Below are 14,290 nucleotides of genomic sequence, written 5' to 3'. Positions count from 1 at the left end.
ATACACACATAGTTAAACTCTGTGAGTCAGACAGGGAGTTAAACAGACAGAAAGATACACAGTGAAATGTTGCAAAAAAGAGAGACAAAAACATTAGCAGGTGTGTGTGTATATCTCATTATATGTCTGTGTAAGCACTATTTTCATAATGACAACACTGTTTATTTTCTCACCCACATTCTGTTTTAATAAAAATCCGAGACTTGTTTTGAGAATGAAGATAAAAATACATTAATTGGACTTTCACAGTGAAATGGCAATCAGAACCCACAAATGTCTGGCAATTATTTCTACACAATCGAATTGGTGTTTGCAAAAAGGAGTGAAACATGTAACTTTTCTGCTGACCTTGAGTACAAATCCACAAAAAAGATAACATTTAAATAGTTTCACATTCACAAGACCAAATGTAGAACTCCACTCACATTATTTGAGAAGCTGCAATGGCTAAGGTTATAATGATGAACAGCCATCCACACAAAGCGTATAAAGTAATGATTGCGGAGGCTATCATATCAACTGAAGAAAACAAAGCCAACGTGGGCCAGATCTATGATTTGATCAGAAGAAAATATCCTTATTACCAAGACCCGGGCCGCGCTGGAAATTTTAAATCCTCGGTAAGATTCACTTTATCAACAAATGAATGTTTTGAACGTGTGCTGGATAACCTACATGAAAGGTATAGATTTTGGCAGATTGCACCGCAATTTAAAATCACCATGGAACATGGCACATATCTTCTGATAAATAGCATATTTATTCCTAATACCAATAGCAATGGATCAGCTACTACTGTTCCGTGTGAATCGATACCTGCTGCAATATCTGCACCCTCCATTCCTGAAACACACATGCTACAAGAACATAACTACTATGATGTTTTACCAAGCCTTTGTGCTCCAAACGAATTCGAATGGCTAAACCAAGAAATGTACCTACCTCCGGACCAATTGTTTGAAGAAGGCAGTGGCGATTCCTATGAGCACCTCATGGAGATGTGTGTCCTACAGGATTCAGCGGTTGACTCAACCATGGATGCAAATGCATTGTCTTTCTGGAGCGACCAGTTGCAGCCAAACGAAGTGTTACTTCTACAAGAATGGTAAATATAACAATCGTTATGCGTTGCCTCACCGTTAAAAGTTTAAACTTTTTTCTATCCACCATTTTTACTTTAAATGCGTGGATACAGTGTAACATAGCAGACTGCATAACATGTAGCGTTCACAAACACATTGTTTCCTATTACAATATACTAGAACCAGAAAGATTAGTACACATTGGTCAGGGAATAAATATACCTACTTTCCTATCTCTTAAAACATATAATAGCAACATGTTACCATAACTATAACACACACCTGTTTCTTTATCATGCAACATCAGAAAAAAAACCGGGTCGGCCATATATGACGTGGGACCCTTGTAATGTGCCAAGGCGTCCTTAAAAAGGATTACGGATGTAAGCCCCGCCCCCAACCGACGTGCACGCGTCAAAGCCTATTGGCTGTGTATGTTTGTTATATTTACGGTCACTGCACTGTGTCATGCGCGCGCGTCTGTGTTTGTGGCCGTGCACTGTGCGTTAGGCCAATGTTAATTCTGTGGTAAGAGTGTTTGCGTGCACTTCACGCTACCTTAACATGACGTCACACGTATTGGATTCGCTCTTTGGGTGATCGGCCGTTGTTTCCGTCCACACACGTCTGTTTAAAAAGATTATTGAAGTACGCGTTTAGAACGAATGTAGTTTCGCCGTGGATTTGAAATAAATATTATATGGTTAATGGTAGTTACAACATGTATTGAATGCACAACGTACACATTGTTTAGCGCATGCGCTAACACTTTGTCGACTCAATCGTGAAGTGCGTGCGCAAAGTAAGATGTGCGCGCACATTATTATGTATACAGCCAACTGAAAGATCATATACATAGTTATGCGTGCAACGCAATTAACAAAAGGATACATAATGAAGTTTACTTGTAACCTTGTACTTCTAACATATAAGTGAATAACGCGTGGATATACACAATCATATAGAGATGTGTAACGCGTTGTCACGGCTACACATATATTAGGGTGCCATCTTTGAGCATCATGTGTTTGCGTATTTCAGAGATGTCGGGGAAGATTCAGTGGGATCAATGTATGATTTCAGAAGAGTCTAACGTTATATGAGATGATTGTGAGGAGGACCGACCGACTAATATACTACATATGGAACTATTTTTATTATGTTTGCAGCGCGTATTAACAAACAATACAAAATGTGATCCAATTATGCCTATATTGCATAAGCACTTAATTACCATAATGATGTTGCTAAACAGTGCATTTAGAAATTTTAATGTGTGTTCTTAATTTTGTATTAACATTATATGCCATGATCTGTTTTATATATCACAACCATTCCCACTCTGCAAACACATTTGTGTAGTATATTGTCTAATGGAACGTATGACTGTAGAAACTATGTAAAGGAGACTTACAACCAAGTAGCCATTTCATGTAAAAATGCGCTTGTAACATGGGGATGTTGTTAAAATGTTTTGGTACTGTAGCAAATAATGTTATTGCAAGATGTAGTGGTCAACTACAATGCATGATGTTATGAATATTAGGTCAACATCATGTAAACAATTACGTTTATGTGTATATTTCATGTACCAAACTAACTATACTTTTCTTTGTTTATTAAACGTTCAACACATACATAGTAAAGTGAATATGATGATATAAGCTACAATAATAAACATGATTTTATCATTTGACGGTGTTATACATGCATCATACACAAATTGATACAGACACAAACAGTTGTCTTGAAAAGTGTGCCTATGCAACTGTGCACGTGTTTGACGTTCATATGTTCAGAATACTTGTAAATGATCATCATAATAATGATGAAGTGACGTGAATGACATTCCAACTATATTAACAACATTGTCATTGTGTGAAATTAATTATGCAAAATTACACATACATTTGAGACACAATTGGGTTTGTGTTAACAGTTTGACACTTGTTACATGTAGGTCACATCAACACACATGTGTGACTTATACATACACATGTGACAATGTTAACGTAATATTTACAAATAATTTACACCATTACTAAGCACACACATTGCAACATATAAGATGTACAAAGCATTGGTGTGATTACAGGCATTCATGCATGGAGTGTTATGATCACTCAATTGCATCCGTGATTAATCAGCTCCCGTAAGAAAAAAAACTATCAGCATTTATCCCCTTCTCTCCACCCACCTCTATATTACATTAATGGAATATTTAAGGGAACATACATTAAATGTGATGTCATGGCACTAATCATTTTCTAATACAATGCTCATGAAACCTCTATAGTAGCTAAACGCATGTACATGATACAGAAACTACATGTATGTAAGATTTAACGTTTACCAATATGTTGGGTTTTTACAGCGTATAATTAAACGTATATTGAGGTAGGCACATCTTATGACAGATGTCAGTTAATATACATACCATGATCAGTCAGAGGAGATATACCTATAATACAATGGAACAATATATAAATTGCAAACATTGACATGACATCTTCACTAACGTAAGCAACACAGCAAAGTGTGTATTTGGTGTTAAATGTGAAACACCATGTATATTTTATCACATTAAAAATGAAAAGCAGCCTGGTTTACACATCATATGGATGTGCATGTTACACTGTAACAATAACATTGTATGTAACCATACTGCAAGAATGAATGACTATGGCCATACTATGTGTATTGTGTTTGCATAATCAACAACACAATGCTAAAAAATTACTCATTTGTTACACCAGTTGTATTCACATACACAAAACTAATTTACAATCGAAGAAGGATTATATAACCTGTGCAACAATAACATACCGGTGCCACATGGCTTTGTGCACACAGCAGAGAAGAGAAAGGTGTGCAACCCATATTCATCTGTGTCCTAACAGAAGGTTATGTAAATAAAAATTAGTGTTAATATAACATAATTTATATATAAAAGTAGTACTAGGAACATATATGTTTTTACTTACAAGAAAAAACGAATTTATGAGATTCTGGCGTGTCTGGCCACCACTGGCTGTTTGTTCATTTTCAGCAGCTACATGGGTGGGATGCTCCTCTACCAAAGGCTCAGCTATGTCTGATTGTACATTATGTGTGAGTGCCACATTGTGCAAAATGCAACAGGCAAGGATAATATCAGACACTTTTTGTGGCTTGTATAGAAGAGCCCCACCAGTTCTGTCCAGACACCTAAATCTGGTCTTGAGTAGGCCAAATGTCCTCTCTATAACAGATCGCGTAGATATATGGGCTGCATTGTACCTCCCCTCTGCTTCAGTTTGAGGGTTTAGCACCGGAGTCAAGAGCCACGGCCTAATTCCGTATCCTGAGTCACCTATAATCAATGGAGCACACATAAGCTTACATTAGTAATAAGATTCTACAATGAAATGATTCCTAAACAAAAATGTGTTTGGTGTTACAACATCCAAATATGTACTCACCCAGCAGCCAACCATGTCCAACATGTCCTTCTTCGAAAGCATGGAAGACTGAAGAGTTCCTCAGGATAGAGGAATCATGACTGGAACCAGGGAATTTGGGTACCACATGCATTATCCTCATCGTGGCATCACATACCACCTGGACATTCAGTGAATGGTAGTGCTTACGGTTGCAGTAAACATGCTCACTCTGACTAGGTGGAATCAAAGCAACATGGGTGCAATCGATTGCACCCAGCACACATGGTATCCCTGCTATGTTATAAAAGCCATTCCTGACTTCCAGCCACTCTGTCGCCTCTGTAGGAAAATGAATATAATTCCTAGTGCGTCTATTGAGTGCATAGAGAAACTGGGTAAAGGCCTGCGAGAATGTAGATTGCGAGACCCCGCCCACTATGCCCATAGTTGTCTGGAATGACGCGGAAGCAAGATAATGTAATGAGCACAGCATTTTAACAAGCCCAGGGACTGCACGACCTCTGGCTGTCAAAATCTAAATCTCCCCTTATCTCTTCATAAAGAGATTAAGATTGCTGCTGAACTCAAACGATAGCGACTTACTATCTCCTCCTCACTCATCCCATCTAACAGGGTCCTCTCCCTGTACACACGCGGACGAGGCACAACTTGTCTCCTCTGTCTTCTCCTCTGATCTCCTATCCCTCTACCTGTACTCGCCCTGTCCCTCTCCCTGTCCCTGTCGTATCCGCGTGCCTGTCCCTGTCACTGTCCCTGGCTCTGTCCCTCCCTTGCCCTATGTCATTCTCTTGATCAGCAAGCCACTCATGCAAAAGAATGTTCCGACGTCTCCTAAACAATCGCAACATTTTGAAATGAGTAGCTGTGAATGAGCAGGTAATGGGCGTCCTTTAAATAGGTATGTGATGATGTCAGGTAACATACTAAAATGCTACGTGTTACATTAACATATTAAAGTACTTGGCTCCCAAGCTGTCTCCATTTGATCTAAGAAGTATTTTTTCTGTGTATTCAGCAGGCAATCATGATATTTGACAATGATGTAACGTGAAGCTTTGTACAAGCATTCATTGTTAATTATTAGTGTAATGTGTAATGCATGTAACACTTCTGAACGCAACACTCAGTCATGTAATTAGGCAAAAAGCCTGAGATTGACGTAGAAAAAGTTTGCAGCAACATGTTTAAGTAGCCATGTTAGTGTCACATGTTCACAACAATGAATTCTCGTGTGCATATGCATAAATTTATGTAATGAGGATAGTTGCTATTGAATCAGTTTGAAAGGTGTAACAATGATTAACTAGTGTAGATGTGTCTATAACTTAGCATGAAGTGCTTGTAATGCAACGTTTACAATGTAAACATGCAATGTGATTGACTGTCCAATAACGGACGTCATGAAAAAAGGGAGGACCCAAAGTACATGTAAACATGAGAAGAAAGATGTACATGAACGTTTAAAGATGCGTTACACATTACAAGCTTTGTGTTATGTAAAGCAACATGAACATACGGTGTATGTGGTGTATGTGTTACATGTGTGACATGGGTAACATCATATAATAAATTGTCGCACACTTCATTAACATGTTTGATATGATGTGATGTTCTCCTTTAAGCGTTAAGTATAGGTTTTTCCCTTGACACATCATCACATGATGAGTAATGTGACACGCAAATGATGAAAACATATAAAAGTTCTATGTTATACAAATAATCAGTCAGGTGTGACACAATGCAGTGAATGGCCCCCACACTGTAATGCTCAACACATTTGTATTGTGAGCAATTGAACGTAAACAGTACTATACTGTTATACGTCCCCGCTCCATTGATGTACAGATGAGTTTTTTTTTCTAAGTGCCGTTCCGGCAGCCTTAGCGATCGTTCTCCCCTCCAACTTGCCAACTTTAGTTGGCGGGAGAAATTGGCCATGAAGTCTCAATTTCTTAGTGCCGATCAGCCCCGATAAGCTGATTTTGCTACTTGAATACAGCCGAATTAAAAAAGTGGCGATAAGTGCCGAAAACCGTCTTATCGGCAGCCGACTGGCCATAACAAAATTATCGGATACGAAAACTGGCGAAATCAAGCAATTATCGGCGCTTACTGAATCTCAAACCCAATTTTGGCAGTAAAATGGAGAAAAAAACCTTATCAACGCTTACTGCATAGAGCCCATAGTGCCCTAATTTTTATACCATACCCAATGAGGGTTTTACGAAACAAACACACCACACCACGCAGTGTGATCATGCTCCTTAAAGAGACATATTAGCTGATATTAATCAGAAATATGTGTTCTAGGTATGTGATTGCTGCACTAGTCTGATCTCTGATTTAGAGAGACATCTGATTTGGGTTTGATAACCTGGACAATTAGAGAATCGTTGCTATTTTGAATACTAAAATATAACTGGATGTATACAATGAGTTTTTGCAGGTATTAGCCACATGGACATACCCATTTTACTGCAGGGCTACTATGTCCATTGATAGGTACTATATATAACATTGAGTGCTTATTCTAGGGGGCAACTTTCTGATCATTCTTTTTGATCAACACTGTTATTTTCTTCTATTTTGCGAAAGGTTTTAGTTTTTAAAACATATTTACAAATCTTACATTTACAGCATGGAAAGCAACCAGTCAGATTAGGAAATAATTCTTTACGTATATTCTTAATAGATTTCGGCACACTGGGTGATATTATATTTCCCAGTGTTTCTGATTTTTGAAATACAAATTTTGGATCTATTGCGACCATCTCTTTAAGTAATGGGTCTGTCGCTAATATACTCCAGTATTTCTTTTTAATTGATTTTATAATGTTTGCCTGGTTGCTGTACCTGGTAATGAAGAAAGGAAGGTTTTGAGCATTACTTTGAGCATCACTCCCATACATAGTTTTACCTTTTTTCTGTTGGAATAGGTGTTTACATCAGATTTAAGAAGATTTTTCCTTATGTAACGGGTATTCCCTGTGAATACAGACGCTACTACTTGCTGTGTATACCTGTGTGGCTCTCAGGAGCCTAAGCCTCTGCTCGGGGAGCCTGGGGTACATACATATAACACAATCTCGTGGTGCAACGCCTCCACCTGCGATGGCTCCCGCCAGAGAAGGAGTGGTTCCTCGCAGGACAAACATACTTGAAAACGAGAGGTAACTCTCAATGTATTACTTCCTGGTAAAATATTTTATAAATAAATATATATATATCACTCCACACACTGTATGTAAAATAACCAATGAATTTACTGTAGCAATACGTATTCATATATAACAGGTGTCCCTCTCTGGAGGAGACACTAACTACTGCGTCTCGCAGGATGCTCCCACCTACACCGGGTGATTCCACCCTGTGTCCAATAACCCCACACAATATGTCCCACACTCTTTAGGTGAGATGATATGTGTGACTGCGCAGCCACTGGTACCGTGTGAGTATAATGTAGGATTGTTGGTGCACTTGAAGAATGATACCTGCCCGGGGCTCCCACCCCGGGTTCCGCAGACTACGACAGGGATTCCGCCCGATCCGACGTCGTCCTCCGCACCGCGTTGGGTGAATTCCGGCGTGGATAATTTCACCTTAGTCTCAGTGTCTTTGGTGGCGTTCTGAGCCCAGAAACCACCTTGCAGGGCTGCACGGCTTCAGCTCTGTGTCCCTGACTATCCAAATAGCTAATGGGGCAGTGTCCCTATCTAGGGCCTGTCCCTATAGCACCACAAGCTACACAGTGGCTCAGGACCTAACTGGGACCTAGGGGGCGGCTGGCCTAATGCAGTGGGTCACTGACCCCTGCACTCAACTCCTTCCCCTAGATTGTCCTGGTCCAGAATAACGTGCCCCTCAAAACCCCAAGAAATGTATCTAAAATCCCTTTGGCAGGGAGAGGCTACAGCCCTATTGGCTCCCTGGCGTCACGTGGGGTCCGCTAAGGCTCATGGGACCTGTAGTCCCTATCTAGAGCCCTCCTCTCATTGGTGGTGTCCCGTGCGCTCTCTCTGCACATGCGCAAGCTAACAGGGGCCTCCCGTCACACTACCTTCACTGGGCATGCGCGAGGCAGAAAGACATGGCGGCGCCCTGCAATGGGAGCCGCCGGGAGTCCTCGCGACGCGACCGCGGCCTTAGCAACTGGCCACGGCTTCCCCAGCAACCCCCACACAGGCTCCTATGCGCCCTCACTCCTGCGACCTGCTGACGGGTCCCCCTTGTGCTTGGCGGCACCCGCGATCACCCGCAAGGTGAGGGGGCAACAGGCAGGGGGGACCTGGCTACACTTAATTCATGTTTTGCATTCTGATAAGCCTCATTAAGTATCCGAGGATCATACCCCCTGGCTTAAAATCTTTGAAACAGTTCTACAGATCTTATCTCATAATCCTCCATATTTGTTACGAAGGCGTAAAAATTGTCCCCGGGTTATGCCTCGGAATAAGCTTTTGTTATGACAGCTCTCAGTATGCAACAGTGTATTACGAACATTAGGCTTCCTATAGATGTCAGAGTAGACCCTCATGTCCATATCGGCATAAAGGCAAAGATCCAAGAAGTGAATGTGGTGATAGTGATAGTGGTGAGTAAAAGATAAATTAAATGGATTAGTGTTAAGGATGTGGATGAAAGAGTGCAACTGTTCAATAGTGCCCTTCCATACAATAATGAGATCATCTATATAACGGTGATAAGATACAATAAGATGTTTGAAGGGATTTCTATCTCCGAACACGTGGGACTGTTCCCACCAGCCATAAATAGATTGGCATAAGACGACACAAAGCATCTACCCATTGCCGTCCCAAATGTTTGGAAATAGAAATCCCCCCTAAACATAAAGTAATTATGTGAGTAAATAGAGAATACTATCCAAAATAAATATTATATGTGCAGATGAAAGATTAGAAAGTGACTCCAAAGTGACGTACTGCTATAAGGCCGTATTCGTGAGAAATGCTAGTTTATAGTGAAGACACATCAAGTGTCACCCAAATATAATCCGGAGCCCAAGCGAAATTAGAGAACAAGGAAAGTACATGAGAAGTGTCCAAAAGAAATTAAGGAAGTAAGGAAACCAAAAGCTGTAAATAATAATCAATGTATATGGATAGATTTTCACCAAGGGACCCAATACTTGAAACAATGGGGGGTCTCCCTGGTGGTGAAACTAAAGATTTATGAATTTTTGGTAAGTGATGAAAGATAGGGATGACCGGATGTTTGTGTCGGGGAACACGTTCTTTGCAACGTGTTCCCTCCTTATCTGTAACATTTGGCGCGCACACGTGACGCCGTGCACCGCTCCCCAGCAGCGTGGCAAGTCCTCATCAAGCCCACTTGTTTCCTGCAGCCAATACTTGCCTCTGCAGAGGTCTCGTCTCCGCTCTGCCTCCCTTGCTACTGGTTCCTGTGTTCTACAAATACCCTGCTCTTCCCTTCCTGCTTTGCTGAGCATAACTGGTTGTAGCCTTGAGCTCCTGCGTTTGTTGTGCCTTGCTCCTGTCTTGTGTTTCTTGCAGTTTGGATCTTACGTGGACCGACCCGGCTTGACTTCTGAACCCCTCTGGATATTGACCCCGGCTTACCCTCGACTCTGCTGACCTCTCCAACCCAGACCACGGCTATACGGACTTCCATGATTCTGACCTCTCCAACCCCAGATCGCAGCTTAACAGACTTTGGCAATTCTGACCTCTCCATCCCAAGACCTTGGCAAGTATCAGGACTAACCCACTCTCTCCAACCCAGACCCGGCTACGTTGACAATCGCCTGCCAGGCATGCTTCCGCTGCTGTTGGTGCATGGTTCTATACAAGCCCTGTCTTCTATCTCTGAGCATTTCCTATACTTGGATAATCAGATTGCTTCCCTGACTCAAAGTCTGGCAACGGTTTCTCTCAACCAATCTCAATCCAGAATTGTTAGGGCTGCTACTCTATCTGTCTCTCTCTCTCAGTCTGTCTCAGTCTGTCTCTCTCTCTCTCAGTCTGTCTCAGTCTGTCTCTCTCTCTCTCAGTCTGTCTCTCTCTCTCTCAGTCTGTCTCAGTCTGTCTCAGTCTGTCTCTCTCTCTCTCAGTCTGTCTCAGTCTGTCTCAGTCTGTCTCTCTCTCTCTCAGTCTCTCTCTCTCAGTCTGTCTCAGTCTGTCTCTCTCTCTCTCAGTCTCTCTCTCTCAGTCTGTCTCAGTCTGTCTCAGTCTCTCTCTCAGTCTCTCTCTCTCAGTCTGTCTCAGTCTCTCTCTCTCAGTCTGTCTCAGTCTCTCTCTCTCAGTCTGTCTCAGTCTGTCTCTTTCTCTCTCAGTCTCTCTCTCTCAGTCTGTCTCAGTCTGTCTCAGTCTCTCTCTCAGTCTCTCTCTCTCAGTCTGTCTCAGTCTCTCTCTCTCAGTCTGTCTCAGTCTCTCTCTCTCTCTCTCTCTCTCTCTCTCTCTCTCTCTCTCTCTCTCTCTCTCTCTCTCTCTCTCTCTCTCCCTCTCCCTCTCTCTCCACTCCCAATTGCTATGCAGAAGATCCCAATGGATGCCGAGGTTTCCTCAACCAATGTGACATACAGTTCGAGTTGACCTCTTCCCACTTCTCTTCTGATAGATCTAAGGTGGCGTATTCTATCGCTCTATTAACCGGAGACGCTCTGGCATGGGCATCCCCCATCTGGGAGCAGAGACCTGAGCTTATCCAAGACTTCCCATGCTTCAAGAAAGAATTTAAGCATGTCTTCGACACCCCTGGCCGTAAGATTACTGCTGCCACTTCCTTGTTCCACATTTCATAGAATCAAAGATCGGTTGCAAGATATGCTCTGGAATTTCGGACCATCGCGGCAGAGACGGGCTGTAACGACAAGGCATTATCAGCAGCTTTCTGGCAAGGTCTCTCCGAGACATTAAAGAATGAATTAGCTGCTCAAGAAAGACCCACGGTGCTTGAGGATCTTATTGCCATATGTATTAGGGTGGATCAACGCCTTCAGGAAAGGAGCAACAACGTGCAACGATCCCCAGCTGCGTGTCAAATATCATTCGTGTCTCTTATCTCCTGCAGCCTGTCCCAGCTTCTGCTGGGGCCGCGCCTCTGCTCCACCCCCTGTCCCATTGGTTCTGTCTGCCTACATATACACTGTTCCTGCTCAGTCAGCGCTCAGCATAATTCGGTGTAGCTTTGCTGCTTCCTACAGTTGTGCCTTGCCTTGTTCCAGTCTTGTCTTTCAGATTAACCTCTTGTGTACCGACCCGGCTTGTAAGTGAACCCTTCTGGATATTGACCTCGGCTAACCCTCGACTACGGCGACTTCTCCAACCCCTGATCACGGCTAACGGACCTGTACTATCCTACCACCTATAATACCAGACCACGGCTAACGGACTTCTACGATTCTACTCTCTCTAATCCCAGGACCTGCAAGTATACCGATTAACCCTCTCTCTCCAACACAGACCCGGCAATGCTACAAAATCTGCCTTCCAGGCATGCTTCCGTTGCTGTGGGTGCGTGGCTTTGTACCTTCCCACCTCAGTGCCGGGGTCTTGCCTTGTTTGTGGGTAGCGCGAGCGTTACACTCTCACACCAATTGCTCCTATCTCCAATCTGCCTCCTCCCATTTTCCCAGCTCTTGAGGCACCAAAACCAATGCAGTTAGGAAGTCACCAGATCTCCCCTTCAGAGAAACAACATCAGAGAACTGGAGGATTATGTCTCTACTGCAGAATGTCAGGTCACCTGGTGTTTCACTGCCCCACGAAGCCGGGAAATACCAACACCCAATGAGGTATGAGGGGATCTCATTGGGTACCACTTCTTCCCCTTCTATTAAGAGAGGTCTGCCTACCAGGGTCATGCTGTCTATCTTCTTTGAGGGTCCTGGCTTTCTAGTTCCTGCCTTGGCCTTCATCGATTCCGGGTCCGGGAAAATGCTACTAAATGCTACTAAACATAAGATTCCCTTGGTCAAGAAGTCAATACCGATGGGTCTAGAGGCTATCGACGGATGACCTCTTCAGCCAGCCTTCATTTCATTAGAAACTCCTACTCTTACCCTCTCCACCATAGACGGTCACAAGCAGGAGATCTCACTGGATGTTATCCATTCACCCTCTGTGCAGGTAATTCTGGGCCTCCCTTGGCTTCAACAACAAAACCCGCTTATAGACTGGACAGACAAGAAACCTATACAATGGGGTGTTGCCTCTGAAGTTGCTCCTGTTTCCTCGGTACAACTTATCGCTGGTGTAGAGACCAGTACTCCTGCCAAACCTATAATTCTTGAAGTATATGCAGATTTCATTGATGTTTTTGATACGGTTTGTTCCGAAATCCTTCCTCCTCACCGTCCTTATGATTGCCCCATCGATCTTCTGCCTGGGGCCATCCTTCCAAAAGGTAGATCTTATCCTTTGTCTCTTCCTGAGACTAAGGCTATGTCTGAGTATATTCAGGAGAACTTAAAAAGAGGGTTCATTAGGGCTTCCTCCTCTCCAGCTGGGGCTGGGTTCTTTTTTGTTAAGAAGAAAGATGGTTCTCTCCGCCCATGCATAGACTATAGGGGTCTTAACAAAATAACCTTGAAGAATTGTTACCCCTTGCCGCTCATTTCTGAATTGTTTGATCATCTACAAAGTTCTTCCAGTTTTTCTAAACTCGATCTTCGTGGGGCCTACAACCTCATACGCATTTGACAAGGGGACGAATGGAAAACGGCCTTCAATTCGAGAGGCGGCCATTACGAATATTTGGTTATGCCTTTCGGGCTCTGTAATGCCCCAGCTGTCTTCAAGAATTCGTGAATGACATTTTTTGGGATGTCCTTAACATTTTTGTAATTGTTTACCTCGATGACATTCTTATTTTTTCTAAAGCCATATCTGAACATATCCAGCACACCAAGCTAGTTCTCTCCTGTCTACACGGGAATCATATCTATGCCAAGATGGAGAAATTTATTTTTCATCAAATGTCCACTTCTTTTTTGGGATACATTATCTCTGATAAAGGCTTATCCATGGATCCTGATAAACTCAAGGCAGTTGTAGATTGGCCTCAACCCACTTCTCTCAAGGCAATTAAGTGGTTTATTGGCTTCACCAATTATTATCGTAAATGTATCCGTAATTTTTCCGCCACAGTGGCTCCTATCACCGCCCTGACGAAGAAAGATGCGGACACTTCTTCCTGTCTCCTGAGGCATGCCAGGCCTTTGAAACTCTTAATAAAGCATTCGTCTCTCCTCCCATCTTACGCCATCCCTAAACTTCCTTTAACTTTGGAAGTAGACGCCTCGGATATTGGAGCAGGAGCCGTACTTTCACAGAGACAGTCTCCCCAGGATAAGCTACACCCCTGTGAGATTTACTCCCCAAAAAATTCTCCCGTGGAGCAAAACTACGATGTTGGCAACAGGGAACTCTTGGCCAACAAGCTTGCTCTGCAAGAGTGGAGACACCTCCTGGAGGGTACTGAAAATTTGATTTCGATCCTTACGGACCATAAAACTCATTTATCTATCAAGGGTGCCCATCGCCTCGGTTCCCGTCAGGTTCACTGGGCATTGCTCTTTTCCAGAATCAATTATATAATTTCCTACATTCCTGTTACAAAGAATCTAAAGTCTGACACCTTATCCCATCAATTCGTCAGTGAAGACAAATCCGAAGATATTCCTGAGACCATCTTACCCGCCAAATATGTCATCTCGGCTAACTCTTTCGATGTACTGGACAAGATCCTGGAGACTCAGACACTCATTCCTGAGGGTATGGAAATGCT

General features: G+C 42.7%; 1 long non-coding RNA gene across 1 annotated transcript; it reads right to left on the bottom strand.

The window, feature by feature from the left end:
* Window positions 1–995: 995 nt before the first annotated feature.
* LOC142490906 (uncharacterized) lies at window positions 996–3,977 on the bottom strand. Its single transcript, XR_012800141.1, has 3 exons — window positions 3,909–3,977; window positions 3,520–3,543; window positions 996–1,094 (listed from the first exon to the last, which is right to left on the bottom strand). It is a non-coding gene; the product is annotated as an uncharacterized LOC142490906 (long non-coding RNA).
* Window positions 3,978–14,290: the final 10,313 nt, after the last annotated feature.

Source organism: Ascaphus truei, chromosome 3 (assembly GCF_040206685.1).
Source record: "Ascaphus truei isolate aAscTru1 chromosome 3, aAscTru1.hap1, whole genome shotgun sequence".
Taxonomy (NCBI): domain Eukaryota; kingdom Metazoa; phylum Chordata; class Amphibia; order Anura; family Ascaphidae; genus Ascaphus; species Ascaphus truei.
The sequence above is the reverse complement of the archived record's forward strand: the minus strand, read 5'-3'. Positions and strand labels throughout refer to the sequence as shown.